Source organism: Centropristis striata, chromosome 8 (assembly GCF_030273125.1).
Source record: "Centropristis striata isolate RG_2023a ecotype Rhode Island chromosome 8, C.striata_1.0, whole genome shotgun sequence".
Taxonomy (NCBI): domain Eukaryota; kingdom Metazoa; phylum Chordata; class Actinopteri; order Perciformes; family Serranidae; genus Centropristis; species Centropristis striata.
The window spans coordinates 2,829,728-2,850,047 of NC_081524.1; the positions used below are offsets into that span (position 1 = coordinate 2,829,728).

Sequence of the window (20,320 nt, forward strand, 5' to 3'; positions counted from 1 at the left end):
TTATATGTAAGCGAGAAAAACAGTGCATTCAAACCACTAAGTTAAATATCCACTATTACATGTCATTTATTAATAATAATAATAATAATAATAATAGAGGCTTCTAATCTATAAATTATTATGATGACTGTTGGAGTCAGCACAAAATCTCACATTCTGTTAGTGCCGCTTTTACTTAAAGATACGGACAATAAAACACATGTGCCATTGCTGCCTATACCTACTTAGTTTTATTTTGTACGAGTACGAGATCCATTGATTAAATGGTTGGCGATTTATTCTCTAACATTAGTTTTAACTAAAAAATAATTTAATCAATAAAACATAATATATTCCTTTATTAGTCATACAACAGGGAAAAACTTGATGGTCCAAGAATTGTCATTAATAGTGATACAAATGTCACAATTTTGGTCAGACACATAAATGGGTTGATTTGTTAAAATAGCAAAAAGAAGGCACATTTGCTGACTTGACAAAAATATGTCCGTCATACATATCCAATCAGTTGAAAGCGGAACAAAAGAGTGCCGGCACTTCCCCTGTCGGAACCTAAACAGTGTGACATCGAGCGGAAGTAAACAACACCAGCAGAGAACACGTGGTGTCTGTTCTCTGCTGTCTTTGAACAGAGACATGACTTGTGTCGGTAATGAAGTAACTTCTTGATAATATTGTGTTTGTAGCGATGAGTTAATGTGTTGAAGTTGTCACTAAGCAACAATGTCTACAGTTGAGACTTTGAGACAGTTTGTCAGCGAGCGACTGACTGCTGCTGCTGAAGAAATATTCGGAGTTTTGGAGAAAACTCTCGTCGTGTACGAGGACGAGATCGATCGTCAGCGGAAACTGCTGGATATCTTCTGGAAACCCCAAATAAAGTTACACAGGATAGGTATGTACATACTTATTTATATTATTTTAATAACATAAAACAGAGGGGGTTCAATGTAATCGAAATAGGCAAAATAAACTTTGCCGCCGCTTGTTTTCGCGATGCATGATTTTACTAGATATTACGGTACCAACGTGTGCGATAGAGGGGCCTTCAAAATAAAAATCAGCAAGGCCAAGCGCAAATCGTGGCAGCGGCACCTAGCGGGGAGATGCCACGGCACATGCCACTAGATGCCACGGCACATGCCGCTGTTTGGGGTAGATGCCACGGCACATGCCGCTGTTTGGGGGAGATGCCACGGCACATGCCACTAGATGCCACGGCACATGCCACTGTTTGGGGGAGATGCCACTAGATGCCACGGCACATGCCGCTGTTTGGGGGAGATGCCACTAGATGCCACGGCACATGCCGCTGTTTGGGGGAGATGCCACGGCACATGCCACTAGATGCCACGGCACATGCCGCTGTTTGAGGGAGATGCCACTAGATGCCACGGCACATGCCGCTGTTTGGGGGAGATGCCACGGCACATGCCACTAGATGCCACGGCACATGCCGCTGTTTGGGGTAGATGCCACGGCACATGCCACTAGATGCCACGGCACATGCCGCTGTTTGGGGTAGATGCCACGGCACATGCCGCTGTTTGGGGTAGATGCCACGGCACATGCCGCTGTTTGGTGGAGATGCCACGGCACATGCCACTAGATGCCATGGCACATGCCGCTGTTTGGGGGAGATGCCACGGCACATGCCGCTGTTTGGGGGAGATGCCACGGCACATGCCACTAGATGCCACGGCACATGCCGCTGTTTGGGGTAGATGCCACTAGATGCCACGGCACATGCCGCTGTTTGGGGTAGATGCCACTAGATGCCACGGCACATGCCACTAGATGCCACGGCACATGCCGCTGTTTGGGGGAGATGCCACTAGATGCCACGGCACATGCCACTAGATGCCACGGCACATGCCGCTGTTTGGGGGAGATGCCACTAGATGCCACGGCACATGCCGCTGTTTCGGGGAGATGCCACGGCACATGCCACTAGATGCCACGGCACATGCAGCTGTTTGGGGTAGATGCCACTAGATGCCACGGCACATGCCGCTGTTTGGGGGAGATGCCACTAGATGCCATGGCACATGCCACTGTTTGGGGGAGATAGCCGTGGCACTTCCGTGCACCTGGGTTGAGGTGTGTGTGTGTGTGTGTGTGTGTGTGCGTGTGTGTGTATGTGTTAACTTTTTCCCTGTTGGTTCTGTTACTCTCCACAGCACGGAAATGAAGACACTATTTAGCTTTTTTTCCCACTCTTTTTATTTAGGCTAGGTTAAGCCTCTTCCTCAGGTTCCTAGAACCTGGCAAAAACTTTGTAATTTTCCTCATCTAGGAGTTTCTCACAGAATTTGTCATAGTCTTTTTTTTTTTGAAACACAAACGTGAACATTTCTGCTGGCGAATCCTCTTCAACATCACATTTCCAGCCTACGAGGCCTATATGTATTTGGACCACACTTAATTTTTTCCTTTTCTGCAGGAAAATATCTTGTTAAAAGATTGCATGACTGCAGCTGACTGGTGCAGCAAGGAAGACTTCAATGGAGGACTAAAACTTCCTGGCGTCCTTTCAATGGAAAAAGAAGAACAAATTGAGGCCCTCAGTGAGCTTCAAAACTGGAAATGTGATGTTGAAGAGGATTCGACAGCAGAAATGTTCACGTTTGTGTTTCAAAAAAAAAAAGACTATGACAAATTCTGTGAGAAACTCCTAGATGAGGAAAATTACAAAGTTTTTGCCAGGTTCAGATAAACCTGAGGAAGAGGCTTAACCTAGCCTAAATAAAAAGAGTGGAAAAAAAAGCTAAATAGTGTCTTCATTTCCGTGCTGTGGAGAGTAACAGAACCAACAGGGAAAAAGTTAACACACACACGCACGCACACACACACACACACACACACACCTCAACCCAGGTGCACGGAAGTGCCACGGCTATCTCCCCCAATCAGTGGCATGTGCCGCGTCATCTACCCCAAACAGCGGCATGTGCCGTGGCATCTAGTGGCAACTCCCCCAAACATCGGCATGTGCCGTGGCATCTAGTGGCATGTGTCTAGTGGCATCTCCCCCAAACAGCGGCATGTGCCGTGGCATCTAGTGGCATGTGTCTAGTGGCATCTCCCCCAAACAGCGGCATGTGCCGTGGCATCTAGTGGCATCTCCCCCAAACAGCGGCATGTGCCGTGGCATCTAGTGGCATGTGCCGTGGCATCTCCCCCAAACAGTGGCATGTGCCGCGACGCTAGCGGCACCTCGCTGCGGCATCCGGGGGTGCCACTAGAGATGCCGCAGCGAGGTGCCGCTGCCACGATTTGCGCTTGGCCTTACTCATAAAAATAGCTTTCCGGTTTTACTTTATTTCCGTCTAAATCCAAATTGCAATTAAAAGAAAATCGTCCATGATCAGAGACTCATTCCACTTCAGGTGGACAACCTCAGTGTCCTCCAGTTTATTTCAAGACATCCTGACACATTATTTTAAAATAACAGTCTTTTGAAATCTCTGATAATACAATATTGTCCCTCAAATTTCAGATTACAATTTCAATAAATATGTCCATAATCAAAAACTCACTCCACTTCAGATTGACAGTGGACATCTTCAGGATGACCCTCTGACCCCCCTGATTGCAAGACCCTCAGCTGACATTCCGATGGAAAATTTAAAAATAAAAGCCTTTTAAAATTACAAATAATACAAAGTATTTCTTCTAATTTTAGATTACAATTGAAAGAAAACCATCCAGGTCTCCCTCAGTTGATTTCGAGACATTCTGATCTATCATTTCAAAATTAAATTAGTTTGAAATCTCAGATAATCTGCTATTTTCCCTCTAATTAAAGATGGCAGAATATGTGAGATTTCAAAAGACTTTCATTTTGAAATCATACATCAGAATGTCTTGAAAATCAGGCCAGGGAAATCTTGGGAATGTCCACTGTCCACCAGGAGTGGAATAAGTATTTTATTATGGACCGTTTTCTTGTAATTGTAATCTGAAATTGGAGAAAATATAATGTATTATGTAAAATTTCAAAAGGCTTTTATTTTTGAAATAATACATCAGAATGTCTTGAAATCAACTGTGGGACACCCTGGGGATGTCCACTGTCCACCACAGTATGTTTTACTGGATCAGTGTTAACTGGAACTTTTTCTCCAGCTGCAAGATCTAGTTGTAAAACCGTTTCAGTCCCATGTTTGGCTTATTATAAAACAGGTTTTGAAAGGTTTACACCTGCCCAACTCTACTCACATGCCGTCTCTCAACACTGATTGGTCACAAGTTTCAAATGTGAAAGACAGAGCAAATATTCCGGCCTTTTCTACAATCACATAAGTATCCTGTATCTTCTGTTTCTGTCCCTCCAGAGCTCCAACAGCAGCATGTCTGGAAGGAAGAGGATGATCTCACCAACCAGCTGCTCAGTGTTCAGGAGAGGAACTCTGGTCCAGACCAAGAAGACCCAGATCCTCCACAGATCAAAGGGGAACAGCAGGAACCCTGCACCGGTCAGGAGGGAGAGCAGCTTGTCCTGAAGCAGGAGACTGATGCCCTTATGTTGACTCCTACTCCTGAGGAAAGTGACCACGGTGAAGCTCAGAGTGTGAACTTGAGTATAGATGAAACTCAGAGTGTGGTGGAGGAAATGTCTGCTGAGAGCCAAGATCAGAACGGAGGCCAGCATCTGGACTCAGGATCCGCTAGAAGTACAGAGCCACCACTAAAGAGGAGACTTCACAAAAACAGAAGTCACAGTAACAATATAAACAACGCTGACATGTCAAAGATTCACCGTAGAACTCAGACAGGTAAAAAGCCTATCGCATGTGACACATGTGGGAAATGTTTTAAGAATGACTCCTTATAGAAGTGACACACGAGAGCCCACACAGGTGAGAAGCCTTTGTTACTTCCGTGTCTGTTTTCAAACGGTGTTGTGTTGTAAACATTAGTTTCACAGTGAGTGCACAGGTGTGGCTGTTACAGTCATGATTTGATCTGGATGGTTGTTTCTGCCAAATGTCTATTTTCCAATGTTGGAATTACTTGAAGTTGTTGAAGTTGAACAAACTCTAAATCCATGTTCTTCACATAACATTTCATAGTTATATATAAATCATTTCACAATACTTTGCAGTAAGTTAGATTTTACCTCAGAGACAGACGAGCATCACTATTTTATTTTTTTATTCTTATAAGAAATCATGTGAAATGTGCCATCTTTTTGCCATTTTAATAAATCAACCCATTTATGTGTCTGACCAAAATTGTGACATTTTTTATCTCTATCAATAATAATTCTTGTACCATCAAATTTCACCCTGTTGTCGGACTAATAAAGGAATATCTTATGTTATCTTAGTGAAATTAGTTTCTAGTCAAAACTAGTGTTAGAGAATAACGCACCAACCATTTGAAGTGCAACCTTGGAGTTGGACATTTAGCTGATTGAATCAATTGATTAAAATGACTTTTCTCAGACTTGGTCAAGGCGATGGACTAGAAATCCATTGGGGTCTTCCCGTGCAGGTTTGAATCCTGCCGACAACATAGTCTTTAACTGTCATTGGCCGCGTTTCCCAGATTCGCTCGTTCTTAAGGACTTAAGAAGGCTCTTAAGAAGGGTTCGGCTAAGAAGGAGCGCTAAGATAGGGGTGTTTCCCAGATGCGTTCTTAACTGCCTTCTTAAGATCCCGCCAAAGAAGCTTCTTAAGAAGCTCTTAGTGGGAGCTGTCCACCGCCGTGGTGCTGAAATATAAATCAATCGATGCCAGGCAAATCGATCACCCACCACTTTATCAGCGCTTAAGTCACCCCACACACCTGTGCAATAAGGCTACGTGTGTGTGTGTGTGTGTGTGTGTGTGTGATCACAGCTAACAGGTGTATCCGAGTAGTAATCAAGCCATTAACGCATATATACCCCACTGGCGGACCTCGTCCCGCGTGGTGGGCATCCTGATGTGTCTCCGGGCATGGCGCAGGAGGATCGGTGTCACGGCTGCCACACTCCGTGAAACCGGTGCCTTGCTTCCCCCACCACCTCCAGGAAGCTCCCCACTGCGTAAAAACGCAGCGCGGCCAGGAGTCGCACCTCCGGGCTGAGGGCAAAATTGCAGCGGGTTGCCCTCTGGATGTGTGGTGACACGAGCGTGACGAGGCGGTGGATCTCCTCACGAGGAAGCCGGTACTTGGACTGGACAGCCCGGTCCGACAGCACGTCGAGTGGGGAGAAGTGCTGACGCACATAAGCGTTTATATAAACCGTCTGGCTTCGCGCACGGCGACGCTGTTGGTTCGCAGCGAGAATATGCTGTATTGCAGCCATGGTGTCTCACACGCGTGGACTTCGGCAACGCCTTTATATAGACTTGCAGGTGGAGACCCTCTTGATGAGGTTCCAGCTGAGTTCAATTACACCTGTCAGTTTCCCTCATATCTGTGAAATACCACAGGGTTTTTTATGTTTTTATAGCTACTGCAAACTCATATGCAGATGCCGAATGTGTGTGAAAACGTAAAGAGTGATAGTAATGATGATTTATTTTATTTATGTAGCTACAGGAACACATGGGCAATTCTTTATTTTTATATCGTTATTTTTCTTCTTATGCTATTATTTTTCTTGCGTCAGTGTTCTGCAGCTATGAGCGCACATTCATCATTACGCAGGGTTTTAGTATTCCTTTGTGTCCGATATAACTTTCCCTGATGCGGCTGCACTGAGCGTTTGGTCGCTAAGAAGGCCGTTAAGAGTGGGTCAGGGCGATCTTACACTTCCTTCTTAGTGAAAGATCTTCTTAAGCTAAGAACGACTCTGGGAAACACTTCCTTCTTTCACATCGCTCTTAAGCGCGTCCCTAAGACGCTCTTAGCGCTTAAGAGCTTCTTAAGCGCTAAGAGCGAATCTGGGAAACGCGGCCATTATTTTGCTGTGGATTTTATAAAACAGCTTGTATGTTATTTATTTTTTTATACTATGCTTTTATCTGTAAGAACTGTGCCTCTATGTTGACAAGAAAACTGACAACATTAAAATCAGTTCTTTTCATATATTCAAAATAAAATATGTAGGTATGGGCAGCGGCGGCACAGGTGTTTTATAGTCCTCAGCTCTAACAGCCGGTAAAGACCGACTGACGGCAGGAAAGACTGCACCAGGGGTGGATGGGCTAGTTACCCCTCTCCATGTGTCATCACACTGGGGTCACCCTAACTAACTGCGACCACAAATGTAGACAGGCGAGAGATGGGATGGAAGATGGAGCAATTAGGATGGATGGTTGAAAGTGACAACTTACAAAGTCTAGCGAATTCACCAAGGGAAGGCTAAATGTGGAGGGAAGAACCAACCAGACAAACCAAAGTGAAATGGCCAAAATCTAATGAAAAAGCGGCCTGGGAAAGCTTCGACCAGGATCTGCAAACCATCCTTGAGAACTTGCTACGAGGTAGTACAATCACCAAACTAAACCTTTCGCCATTCAGACCTGGTGCAGAGACAGAGCTTGCCTTGTCTACCACGAGCTTGACTTCAGATCATCTGGGTGTTGCTGAGTTAATTTCAACGGTTGGCTCGGCAGGACGGGTCACGTGCCCTGGAGATCCAGGAGGGATTTTCTTTTCTTGGTCGGTCAGCTGTTTCTTGATATGTTCCTCAAGGTGCTTTTTTAGTGGCTTCCAGTCTCTCGCTCTTTTTCTCTTCCAACAGGCTTCAGGCATGTCTGAAACGATACCAAAAGAATCTCACCCACTCCTTCTCTTTCCTGCCTCTCTACTTCCGGATCCCCTCTGCCCTTCTCAGGGTTGCTAATCCTGCTTCTGATCTGGTCCCACAGCACTTTCACACCCTCCTTTTCGTTCTTGTCTGCTTTTTCGCCAGGACATCTTAAGAAGCCTCCTCTCCTTCACAAGCTTGAGGATCTCTTGCTCACACCTTCCCACCCCCCTCTGGGTGTTCTTCCTCTGGATCACCTCCTGAAACCTTTCCTGCCCTCCCCGCAGACAATGCTGCCAAAGAGGTTTAGCTTGGTGATTGTGCTGCCTTGTAGTGAGTTCTCAAGGATGGTGTGCAGATCCTGGTCGAAGTTTTCCCAGGCAACTTTTCCAATAAATTTTGGCCATTTCACTTTGGCTTGTCTGGTTGGTCTCTCCCTTGCTTGTCTTGTGGGGTTGCTGCTGGGTGTCTCAGTGTGACGCTCATGCTCAGGGCTGTGTGCGTGTTGTTGACTTAGGGCCTGCTGCTGGTATGGCTGCCACACCTCCCTGTGATCATCGGCAACAGTCAAATCATTGACGCTGTGGTGCTCAACCTTGCTCCGACTTCTCCTTGTCTGACCTGCTTGCGCAATGTAAGTTTGCCTTTGATCCTTTCTTCCACATTTAGCCTTCCCTTGTTGAATTTGCAAACCCCTGTAAGTTGTCACCTTCGACCACGTGCAGCTGCAGCTCCTCAGGGTCCTTTAATCGTTTGTCATTTCAATTCCGGTTGTTTCCGTGTTATCCGTCCTATTTCGACCATCTTCCATCCCGCCCTTTGGTGGACCTTCGGGCCGTCTCCACAGTGTCTCTGCGGAGCAGATGCAAATGCCTTATTTTTGGACATGTTTTGTAGAATAAAGTGATTCTGATAGAAATATCACTATTTTAAACCTCGCTTCGGTTACTTTTTTCTCACAGAAATATTCTTAAACAATGATCTGTTGAAGGAGACTTCTCGAAAAGTTCAAACTTTAAGTATGTCTTGTTTAATACAGCATGATGTTCACTGAGTAAATAATGGTCCCAGTAAAGGAAAATATACCATAAACCAGGGTAAGTTTTGGGGTGGGGCTACCTTATGATTGCCAGGTTGCTGCCACAGTGCACTTTGTTTTTTCGTCTTTGAGATTTGACCATTTCATAGTATGTTTTTACTGGATCAGAGTTAACTGGAACGTTTTGGTAAAGTAAGTTCAACACCTTGTTGTGAAATTTGGTATATCAGGTTCAGTCCCATGTTTGGCTTATTTTCAAGGCGGTTTTAAATGCTTATACAGCCAAAACTCTGATTGTTGTGCTGTCTCTCGACACTGATGGGTTGCAGGTTTCACATGAGAAAAAAATAAGCAAACATTCGACCTTTTCTACAATCAAAGAAGTGTCTCCTGTATCTTTTGTTTCTGTTCATCCAGAGCCCCAAAAGCAGCATGTCTGTAAAGAGGAGGATGTTCTCACCAACCAGACGCTCATTATTCAGGAGAGGAACTCCAGTCTGGACCAAGAAGACTCAGATCCTTCAAAGGACAAAGGGGAACAGCAGGAAACCTGCACTGGTCAGGAGGGAGAGCAGCAGGAGACTGATGCCCTTATGTTGACTCCTACTCCTGAGGAAAGTGACCACGGTGAAGCTCAGACTGTTGTCTTGAGTATCGATGAAACTCAGAGTGCGGTGGAGGAGATGTCTGCTGAGAGCCAAGATCAGAACGGAGGCCAGCATCTGGATTCAGGATCCGCTAGAAGTACAGAGCCACGACGAAAGAGGAGACTTCACAAAAACAGAAGTCACAGTAACAATGTAAACAATGCTGATATGTCAAAGATTCAGCGTAGAACTCAGACAGGTAAAAAGCCTTTCAAATGTGACACATGTGGGAAATGTTTTAAGAATAACTACCTAGTGAAGGTACACAAAAGAATCCACACAGATGAGAGGCCATTCTCTTGTAAAACATGCGGGAAAAAATTCAGGACTAATACACACTTGACGGTCCACATTAGAACCCACACAGGTGAGAAGCCGTACAAATGTAAAACATGCAGGAAAGATTTCAGTAGTAATGCACACTTGACGCTCCACATTAGAGCCCACACAGGTGAGAAGCCATACACGTGTAAAACATGCAGGAAAGACTTTAGCCGTAAAGATGAATTGAAAGCCCACATGAGAACCCACACAGGTGAGAAGCCGTATTCTTGCAAAACATGCGGGAAACATTTCAGGAGTAGTTCACACTTGACAGTCCACATGAGAGGCCACACAGCTGAGAAGCCGCACACTTGTGAAACATGTGGAAAAGATTTCAGGCAAAAAGGAGAATTGAAAGTCCACATGAGAACCCACACAGGTGAGAAGCCGTACCTTTGCAAGACCTGTGGGAAAAGATTTCGTGTGGCAATAACACTTACCCGTCATATCAGAATCCACACAGGTGAGAAGCCGTACATGTGTAAAACATGCAGGAAAGATTTCAGTCGTAAAGATGAATTGACACTCCACATGAGGTCCCACACAGGTGAGAAGCCTTACCTTTGCAACACCTGCGGGAAAAGATTTAATGAGCAAAAAATACTGAACTGTCATATAAAAACCCACACAGGTGAGAAGCCGTATTCTTGCCAAACATGCGGAAAAGATTTCAGACTAAAACACCATATGATAGTCCACATGAGGTCACACACAGGTGAGAAGCCGTATTCTTGCAAAACATGTGGCAAATGTTTCACAGTTAACTCTCTGTTAAGAGTCCACATGATAAAAGCCCACACTGATGAGAAGCAGCACAAGTGAGGAGCCACATAATTAAAATTCTTGTAGAAATGTTCTTTTTTATTAAATCCCATTCTTAATTTCAAATATTTTTTATTTGGATTTTTCAGACACATGTTCACGTTGATCACAAAGTAGACAGTAGATCCTTATTTTTAACAAACAAGAAGTGCAGGGTTTTTAAATCCCATTCTCGAAAAAAGATTTGAGGATTGTGCTGAAACTCCTGTGTTGCAATAGCTACATCAAACATGAGATGACAGGATCCTTTTGTAATGTTTTCCTTTTCATTACATTGTTACTTTCATGTCTGTTTTCAAACAGTATTTCTGTATATTAGTTTCACAGTGAGTGCACAGCTGTGGCTGTTATAGTCATGCTTTGATCTGAATGTTTTTTCCTGCCAAATGTCCATTTACAATGTTGGAATTACTTTTTGTTTGAAGTTGAACAAGATGAGTTTAAATCCATGTTCTTTACATAATATTTCATAGTTATATATAAAGCCTTTAACACTACTTTGCAAGAAGTTAGATTTTACCTCAGAGACTGACAATCATCACTATTTTATTTTTTTAAATTTCTATAAGAAATATTTTGAAATGTGAAATGTGCCTTCTTTTTGCTATTTTAATAAATCAACCCATTTATGTTTCTGACCAAAATTGTGTAATTTTTATCTCTATGAATGACAATTTTTGGACCTTCAAGTTTTTTCCCCGTTGTGGGACTAATAAAGAAATATCTTATGTTATCTTAAATGAGTTTGGGGTTAAAACTAGTGTTCGAGAATAAATTGCCAACCATTTAAAGTGCAACCTTGGAGTGGGGCATTCATCTGATTGAATCAATTGATTAAAATGACAATTTAACTTTTCTCAGACTTGGTTAAGGCAATGGACTAGAAATCCATTGGGGTCTGCCCGAGCAGGTTTGAATCCTGCCGACAGTGTAGTCTTTCGCTTTTCCCCCCATCAACTTAATAAAACAGTTTGTATGTTAATTTTTTTTATACAATGCTAACATCTGGATTAACCGTGGCCTTGTGCTGACACGAAGGCTGAGTGTATTAAAAACCACTTCCTTTCATATTTTCAAAAATAAAACTTAGTAAGTAAAGCGACGGCGCAGGTGTTTTATAGTCCTTATCTTTAAGGAAAAGCGGCACTAATAGAATGTGAGATTTTGTGCTGAGTCCAACTGTAATCATTATATAATAATTTATAGATTAGAAGCCACTACTTTTATTAATAATTAATAATTGTGGATATTTAATTTAGTGCTTTGAATGCACTGTGGTTTTTCTCACTCCCTTTTTTTTTTAAACAAAATCATTTTCTACATAGTGATAAAAAGATGTCCGTCAGCAAAAAAAAATTAATCAAGGTAATTAATGCATACTGTTAAATAAAATTCCAATCAGTTGAAAGCGGAACAAAAGAGTGCCGACACTTCCCCTGTCGGAACCTAAACAGTGTGACATCGAGCGGAAGTAAACAACACCAGCTCATTGAACAGAGACATGACTTGTGTCGGTATTGAATTAACTTGTAGACAATATTGTGTTTGTAGCGATGAGTTAATGTGTTGAAGTTGTCATTCAGCAACAATGTCTACAGTTGAGACTTTGAGACAGTTTGTCAGCGAGCGACTGACTGCTGCTGCTGAAGAAATATTCGGAGTTTTGGAGAAAACTCTCGTCGTGTACGAGGACGAGATCGATCGTCAGCGCAAACTGCTGGATATCTTCTGGAAACCCCAAATAAAGTTACACAGGATAGGTATGTATATACTTATTTATATTATTTTAATAACATAAAACAGAGGGGGGTTAATATACATACAATCAAAATATGTAAAATACATTTTGGTAGTACTAATTTGCAATTTTATCTTCGTCGAAAAAAAAAACATTTTACACACTGTGGCCTTGTATTTCACTGCAGCAAAGAAAAGTCCTGAAGCTGTAAGGAATCAGCACAATCATGGCTAGAAGTGGGAACAACTTTACATGTCTTTGTGCAGAATAACACAGTTATTTCATAAAATAAAGAATAGGCTAACATGAAAGTGGAATATCTCTGGAGAAAACATGAAAAAAATAGGAAAACAATTAAATCTATATCGACCACACTTAAAGTGGCCACAAGGGTCTTGGATGTTGGAAAGAAACAGTTTTCTCCACATATTGTACATATTGAAGTATTGTCATGTTTCAAGCCTCTCCTGTCCTCTCCTCTCTGCTCTGTGTAAACAGCCTCTCCTGTCCTCTCCTCTCTGCTCTGTGTAAACAGCCTCTCCTGTCCTCTCCTCTCTGCTCTGTGTAAACAGCCTCTCCTGTCCTCTCCTCTCTGCTCTGTGTAAACAGACTTTCAGTGAATACTTGTCATGTTGTTAAAAGGCTCAGACATTCACTGTGTGTTTTCCCTTTCTTCCTGCTGATGTCCATGCGTTGTACATGCGTGATGACGTATGCACATTAGGGATGTGTACCGTTCACATTTGAACCGATACGGTACCGATACCCGGTACCTGGGAATCGGTACCGGTACTCAAAGGTACCAATTTTCGGTACTTTTGCGTTTGAAAATATAAACTTTAAAAAATATATCAAAACAATATAAAATCCAGGATGAGCAGTGCTTTATTGTTGAGTGAACGTGCATTTTGTAACATGAAGGTTGGAGTGTTATCAAAGAATGCAGAGGAGCGCTCTCAGGTGGCAAGTGCACGGAGAAAAAAAAAAAAAAAAAGGTTGCAAGTGCACGTGTGATTTGTTGTGATGACGTCGTAGCTGTGCAGCGCAGCACCGGTCAGACAGTATTGTGGGCATGGCATGGTTGGAATAAACAAAGTTGAGTTGGGCTGCTCTGTGAACATATCGAGGATGACGCAGGAGTCTGAGGGATTTAATTTCAGCGAGGCAGTTTGGAATAAAGTGGCAGGTAAAATTCCTGAGTTGAAGATCGGAGTTTTAGCGGAGGACCAGAGATGCAGCAGCTAGCTGCTAGCTGTTAATGACTGGTCTACAGAAGAATGGAGAGAGCAAACGGAGTAAGGAAGGTCCAATCTGGAGGCAGACTAAGGCCAAGCCCGGGTAGAGACATTGGAGAGATAGCAGCTGGCGGCTAGCAGGCCTAGAGCCGGCTGTTCGTCTCTGTGCCGGGGCGGAAGAGGGCAGCAGCTAGTGGCTAGTGGCCGCGGTGAGCAGACAGGGCCAGACGAGGAGGTAAATAAAAAAAATAGTGCGATCGTCAGCACGCTTGTTAATCAAGACGTCAAATGAAAACAGGTTGAAATCAATGATCAGTTTAAAGGTAACGCCGTTTAGGTACCGAAACATGGTACCGTTTGATTTTACTTGAATCGGTACTCGGTAGTACCGACGGAATTTGGTCGGTACCTATAAAAGTACCGAATTCGGTACCCATCCCTAATGCACATTAAGGAAGTTTGTACCTGGACATGTTATCAGTGTGTTTAGTTTGCATGTGAGCAAGTGACGGCAGCAGTTGCCATGCATTGGCTTTTGCCTGCCGATATTTGCCATACTTGAGAGCATTAAGTGTTTAATAGCCATATAATCACCGATGACGATGTCGTGCTCTTCGCCTGTTCAGAGAATGAGCCTGTTATGTGTGCAGCTTGGGGGGGGGGGGGGGACCTTATAAGGAACCTAGTCTTGCTGGCAGATCCAGCCAAACTACATGGAGGTCTTGTTTCTCACGCTTGGCTGTCTGAAAATGCTCCCAGATCATGGTTGAGGGTTCCACGCAACCGGAGAACCCTGGGACGCCTGCCTTCTGGCAGCTGGTGTCGTTCTTTTGGGATGGAGGTTGTCACTGCTCGGCTCCATTCCGAGGGGATGTTTTGGGCCTTCCATGCTACTCTCATCAGCCTCCAGAGTAGTTCAGCACCATGGGTCAGTTCTTATGAACCTTGAAGGGCACACCATTCGAACCTGGTGCAGAGACAGAGCCACATTGTCTACCAGTAGCTTGACTTCAGACCATTTGGGTGTTGCTGAGTCAAATTCAGTGGTTGGCTCGGCAGGACGTGGCACATGCCCTGGAGATCCAAGAGGGATGTTCTTTTCTTCGTCGGTCAGCTGTTTCTTATTATGGTCCTGGAGCTCCTTTTTCAGAGGCTTCCAGCCTCCCGCTATTTTTCTCTTCCAACAGGCTTCAGGCATGTCTGAAAGGATACCGAAAGAATCTTGTCTGCTCCTTCTCTATCTTGCCTCTCCGCTTCCGGATCCCCTCTGACCTTCTCAGGGTTGCAAGCATTCTTCTGATCTGGTCCCACAGCACTTTCAGACACTCTTTTCGTCCTCGTCTGCTTTCCGCCAGGACCTCCTAAGCAGCCCCCTCTCCTTCACAAGCTTGATGATCTCTTGCTCACACCTTCCCACTTCCCTAGGGAAGTTCTTCCTCTGGGTCACCTCCTGAAACCTTTCCTTGCCCTCCCCACAGACGATGCTGCCAAAGAGGTTTAGCTTGGTGATTGTGCTGTCTTGTAGCAAGTTGTCAAGGATGGTCCTGGTCAAAGCTTTCACAGGCTGCTTTATCAATAGATTTTGGCCATTTCACTTTGGTTTGTCTGGTTGGTCTCTGCCTTGCTTGTTTTATGGGGTTGCTGCTGGGTGTCTCTGTGTGACGCTCACGATCTGGCCTGTGCGCGTGTTGTTGACTTAGGGCCTGCTGCTGGTAAGGCTGCCCCAACTCTCTGTGACCATTTGCAACGGTGAAATCAGTAACACTAAGGCGCTCGACCTGGCTCTGACTTCTCCTTGTCTGACCTGCTTGCAAAGTGTAACTTGCATTTCCCCCTTCACATTTAGCCTTCTCTTGTTGCTGCAGCTCCTGAGGGTCCATCTTCCATCCCGCCTTTTGCTGGACCTTCAGGCTGTCTTCACAGTGCCTCTGAGGAGCAGATGCAAATGCCTTATTTTTGGACATGTTTTGTAGAATAAAGTGATTCTGACAGAAGTATAACTATTTTAAGCCTTGTTACTTTTTTCTAACAGAAATATTCTTAAACAAAAATCTGTTGAAGGACTGTCGGCAAGTTCAAATTTTGAGTTAGTCTTCTACAATACAGCATGATGTTCATTGAGTAAATAATGGTCCCAGTAAAGTAATATATACCATAAACCAGGGTAAGTTTTAGGGTGGGGCCACCTTATGATTGCCAGGTTGCTACCACAGTGCAGTGTGTTTTCGTCTTTGAGATTTGACCATTTCACAATGTGTTTTTACCGAATCAGAGTTAACTGGAACATTGTTATCAAGTAAGTGCTACACCTAGTTGTAAAATTGGACATACCGGTTCAGTCCTATTCTTGGCTTATTATAAAAGCCGTTGGAAACACTCTTAACAATGATTCGCCTCAATATCTCATGAGAAAGTCAGAGCAAACATTCCGACCTTTTCTACAATCACAAAAGTATCCTATATCTTGTGTTTCTGTCCCTCCAGAGCTCCAACACCAGGATGTCTGTAAGGAAGAGGATGATCTCGCCGACCAGCCGCTCAGTATTCAGGACTCCAATCTGGACCAAGAAGACCCAGATCCTCCACAGAACAAAGGGGAACAGCAGGAACTCTGCACCGGTCAGGAGGGAGAGCTGCTTGTCCTGAAGCAGGAGACTGATGCCCTTATGTTGACTCCTACTCCTGAAGAAAGTGACCACGGTGAAGCTCAGAATGTGAATTTGAGTATCGATGAAACTCAGAGTGCGGTGGAGGAGATGTCTGCTGAGAGCCAAGATCAGAACGGAGGCCAGCATCTGGACTCAGGATCAGCTAGAAGTACAGAGCCACCACTAAAGAGGAGACTTCACAAAAACAGAAGTCACAGTAACAATGTAAACAATGCTGACATGTCAGAGATTCACCGTAGAACTCATACAGGTAAAAAGCCTGTCAAATGTGACACATGTGGGAAATGTTTTAAGTATAACTCCTTGTTGAAGTTACACACAAGAGTCCACACAGATGAGAGGCCATATTCTTGCAAAACGTGCGGGAAAGATTTCAGGAGTAATGCACACCTGACGGTACACATTAGAACCCACACAGGTGAGAAGCCGTATTCTTGCAAAACATGCGGGAAAGATTTCAGGCGTAAAGATGAATTGACAATACACATTAGGACCCACACAGGTGAGAAGCCGTACACTTGTAAAACATGCAGGAAAAATTTCAGGAATAATACACAATTGGCAGTCCACATGAGAACCCACACAGGTGAGAAGCCGTACATGTGTAAAACATGCGGCAAAGATTTCAGGCAAACAGGATATTTGAAAGTCCACATGAGAACCCACACAGGTGAGAAGCCGTATCTTTGCAAAACATGTGGCAAATGTTTCACATTTAACGTTCAGTTGAAAGTCCACATGAGAAGAGACCACACTGATGAGAAGCAGCACAAGTTAGAAGCCACATAATTAAAGTTCTTGGAGAAATGTTCTTTTTTCTTAAATCACATTCTTGAAGAAATATTTAGGGATTGTGCTGAAACTCATGTGTTGCAATAACTCCATCAAACATGAGATGTCAGTGTCTTTATGTAACTGTTTCCTTTTAATGACATTGTTACTTCCATTTCCCTTTTCAAACAGCGTTTCTGTACGTTAGTTTCACAGTGAGTGCACAGCTGTGGCTGTTACATTCATGGTGTGATCTGGATGGTTGTTGTTTCTGCCAAATGTCCATTTCCAATGTTGGAATTACTTTTTGTTTAAAATTGAACAAGACGAATTTAAATCCATGTTGTTCACATAATATTTCAAAGTTATTTATAAAGCCTTTGACATTTCTTTGCAAAACGTCAGATTTCACCTTAGAAACGGATTGGCATCACTACTTTTTATTTTTTATTTTTATAAGACATCTTGTGAAATGTGCCATCTTTTTGTTATTTTAATAAATTTACCCTTTTATGTGTCTGACCAAAATTGTGGCATTTTTATCTCTATGAATGACAATTCTTGGACCATCAAGTTGTTCTCCCTGGTGGGACTAATAAATGAATATATTACGTTATCTTAGAACTAAAATTCAGTTCAGTCCCATGTTTAGCTTATTATAAAAGCGATATGAAAATGTTTACACCTGCCCAACTCTACTTTACGTGCCGTTTCTCGACACTGACTGGTTGCAGGTTTCAAATGAGAAAGACAGAGAAATATTCCGGCCTTTTCTACAATCACAGAAGTATCCTGTATCTTCTGTTTCTGTTCCTCCAGAGCTCCAACAGCAGCATGTCTGTAAGGAAGAGGAGGTTCTCGCCGACCAGCCGCTCATTATTCAGGAGAGGAACTCTGGTCCGGACCAAGAAGACCCAGATCCTCCACAGAACAAAGGGGAACAGCAGGAACTCTGCACCGGTCAGGAGGGAGAGCAGCTTGTCCTGAAGCAGGAGACTGATGCCCTTATGTTGACTCCTACTCTTGAAGAAAGTGACCATGATGAAGCTCAGACTGTGAACTTGAATGTCAATGAAACTCAGAGTGCGATGGAGGAGATGTCTGCTGAGAGCCAAGATCAGAACGGAGGCCAGCATCTGGACTCAGGATCTGCTAGAAGTACAGAGCCACCACTAAAGAGGAGACTTCACAAAAACAGAAGTCACAGTAACAATGTAAACAATGCTGACATGTCAGAGATTCACCGTAGAACTCAGACATGTAAAAAGCCTATTGAATGTGACACATGTGGGAAATTTTTTAAGTTTAACTACTTATTGAAGTCACACATGAGAGTCCACACAGATGAGAGGTCTTTTTCTTGCGAAACATGTGGTAAAAATTTCAGAAGTAATTCTAACTTGACAGTCCACATGAGGTCCCACACAGGTGAGAAGCCGCACACTTGTGAAACATGTGGAAAAGATTTCAAGCAAAAAGGAGAATTGAAAGTCCACTTGAGAACCCACACAGGTGAGAAGCCGTATTCTTGCAAAACATGCAGGAAAGATTTCAGGAAAAATTCACAATTGACAGTCCACATGAGAACCCACACAGGTGAGAAGCCGTATCTTTGCAAAACATGTGGCAAAGATTTCAGGAGTATTTCAAACCTGACGGTCCACATTAGAACCCACACAGGTGACAAGCCGTATTCCTGCAAAACATGCGGGAAACATTTCAGAAGTAATCCAAACTTGACAGTCCACATGAGGTCCCACACAGGTGAGAAGCCGCACACTTGTGAAACATGTGGAAAAGATTTCAAGCAAAAAGGAGAATTGAAAGTCCACATGAGAACCCACACAGGTGAGAAGCCATATTCTTGCAAAACATGCAGGAAAGATTTCAGGAAAAATTCACAATTGACAGTCCACATGAGAACCCACACAGGTGAGAAGCCGTATCTTTGCAAAACATGTGGCAAAGATTTCAGGAGTATTTCAAACCTGACGGTCCACATTAGAACCCACACAGGTGAGAAGCCGTATTCTTGCAAAACATGCGGGAAAGATTTCAGGCGTAAAGATGAATTGACAATACACATTAGGACCCACACAGGTGAGAAGCCGTACACTTGCAAAACATGCAGGAAAAATTTCAGGAATAATACACACTTGACAGCCCACATGAGAACCCACACAGGTGAGAAGCCGTATTCTTGCAAAACGTGGCAAATGTTTCACATTTATCAGTCAGTTGAAAGTCCACATGAGAAGAGACCACACTGATGAGAAGCAGCACAAGTTAGAAGCCACATAATTAAAGTTCTTGGAGAAATGTTCGTTTTTCTTAAATCACATTCTTGAAGAAATATTTAGGGATTGTGCTGAAACTCGTGTTGCAATAGCTCCATCAAACATGAGATGTCAGTGTCTTTATGTAACGTTTTCCTTTTAATGACATTGTTACTTCCATATCCCTTTTCAAACAGTGTTTCTGTACGTTAGTTTCACAGTGAGTGCACAGCTGTGGCTGTTACATTCATGGTGTGATCTGGATGGTTGTTGTTTCTGCCAAATGTCCATTTACAATGTTGGAATTACTTTTTGTTTAAAATTGAACAAGACGAATTTAAATCCATGTTGTTCACATAATATTTCAAAGTTATATATAAAGCCTTTGACACTTCTTTGCAAAACTTCAGATTTCACATTAGAAACGGATTGGCATGACTACTTTTTTAAAAAAAATTTATGAGACATCTTGTGAAATGTGCCATCTTTTTGTTATTTTAATAAATTAACCCATTTATGTGTCTGACCAAAATTGTGTCATTTTTATCTCTATGAATGGCAATTCTTGGACCATCAAGTTGTTCTCCCTGGTGGGACTAATAAATGAATATATTACGTTAACTTAGAACTAAAATTCAGTTCAGTCCCATGTTTGGCTTATTATAAAAGCGATTTGAAAATGTTTACACCTGCCCAACTCTACTTGACGTGCCGTCTCTCGACACTGACTGGTTGCAGGTTTCAAATGAGAAAGACAGAGAAATATTCCGGCCTTTTCTACAATCACAGAAGTATCCTGTATCTTCTGAATACCAGCCGCTCAGTATTCAGGAGAGGAACTCCAGTCCGGACCAAGAAGAACCAGATCCTCCACAGATCAAAGGGGAACAGCAGGAACTCTGCACCGGTCAGGAGGGAGAGCAGCTTGTCCTGAAGCAGGAGACTGATGCCCTTATGTTGACTCCTACTCCTGAAGAATGAGATTTGGTCTGGTGTTAGCCAGGCTAATTATTATTAGTAAATGACATGTAATTGTGGATATTTAACTTAGTGCTTTGAATGCACTGTGGTCTCTCTCTCTCTCTCTCTCTCTCTCTCTCTCTATTTTAACA

The 20,320-nt window shown here is 43.2% G+C and overlaps 1 pseudogene; it reads left to right on the forward strand.

Annotated features, from left to right (window-relative positions):
* The first annotated feature begins 598 nt into the window (after window positions 1-598).
* Window positions 599-20,216, forward strand: LOC131976151 (zinc finger protein 236-like; annotated as a pseudogene).
* The last annotated feature ends 104 nt before the right edge of the window (window positions 20,217-20,320 follow it).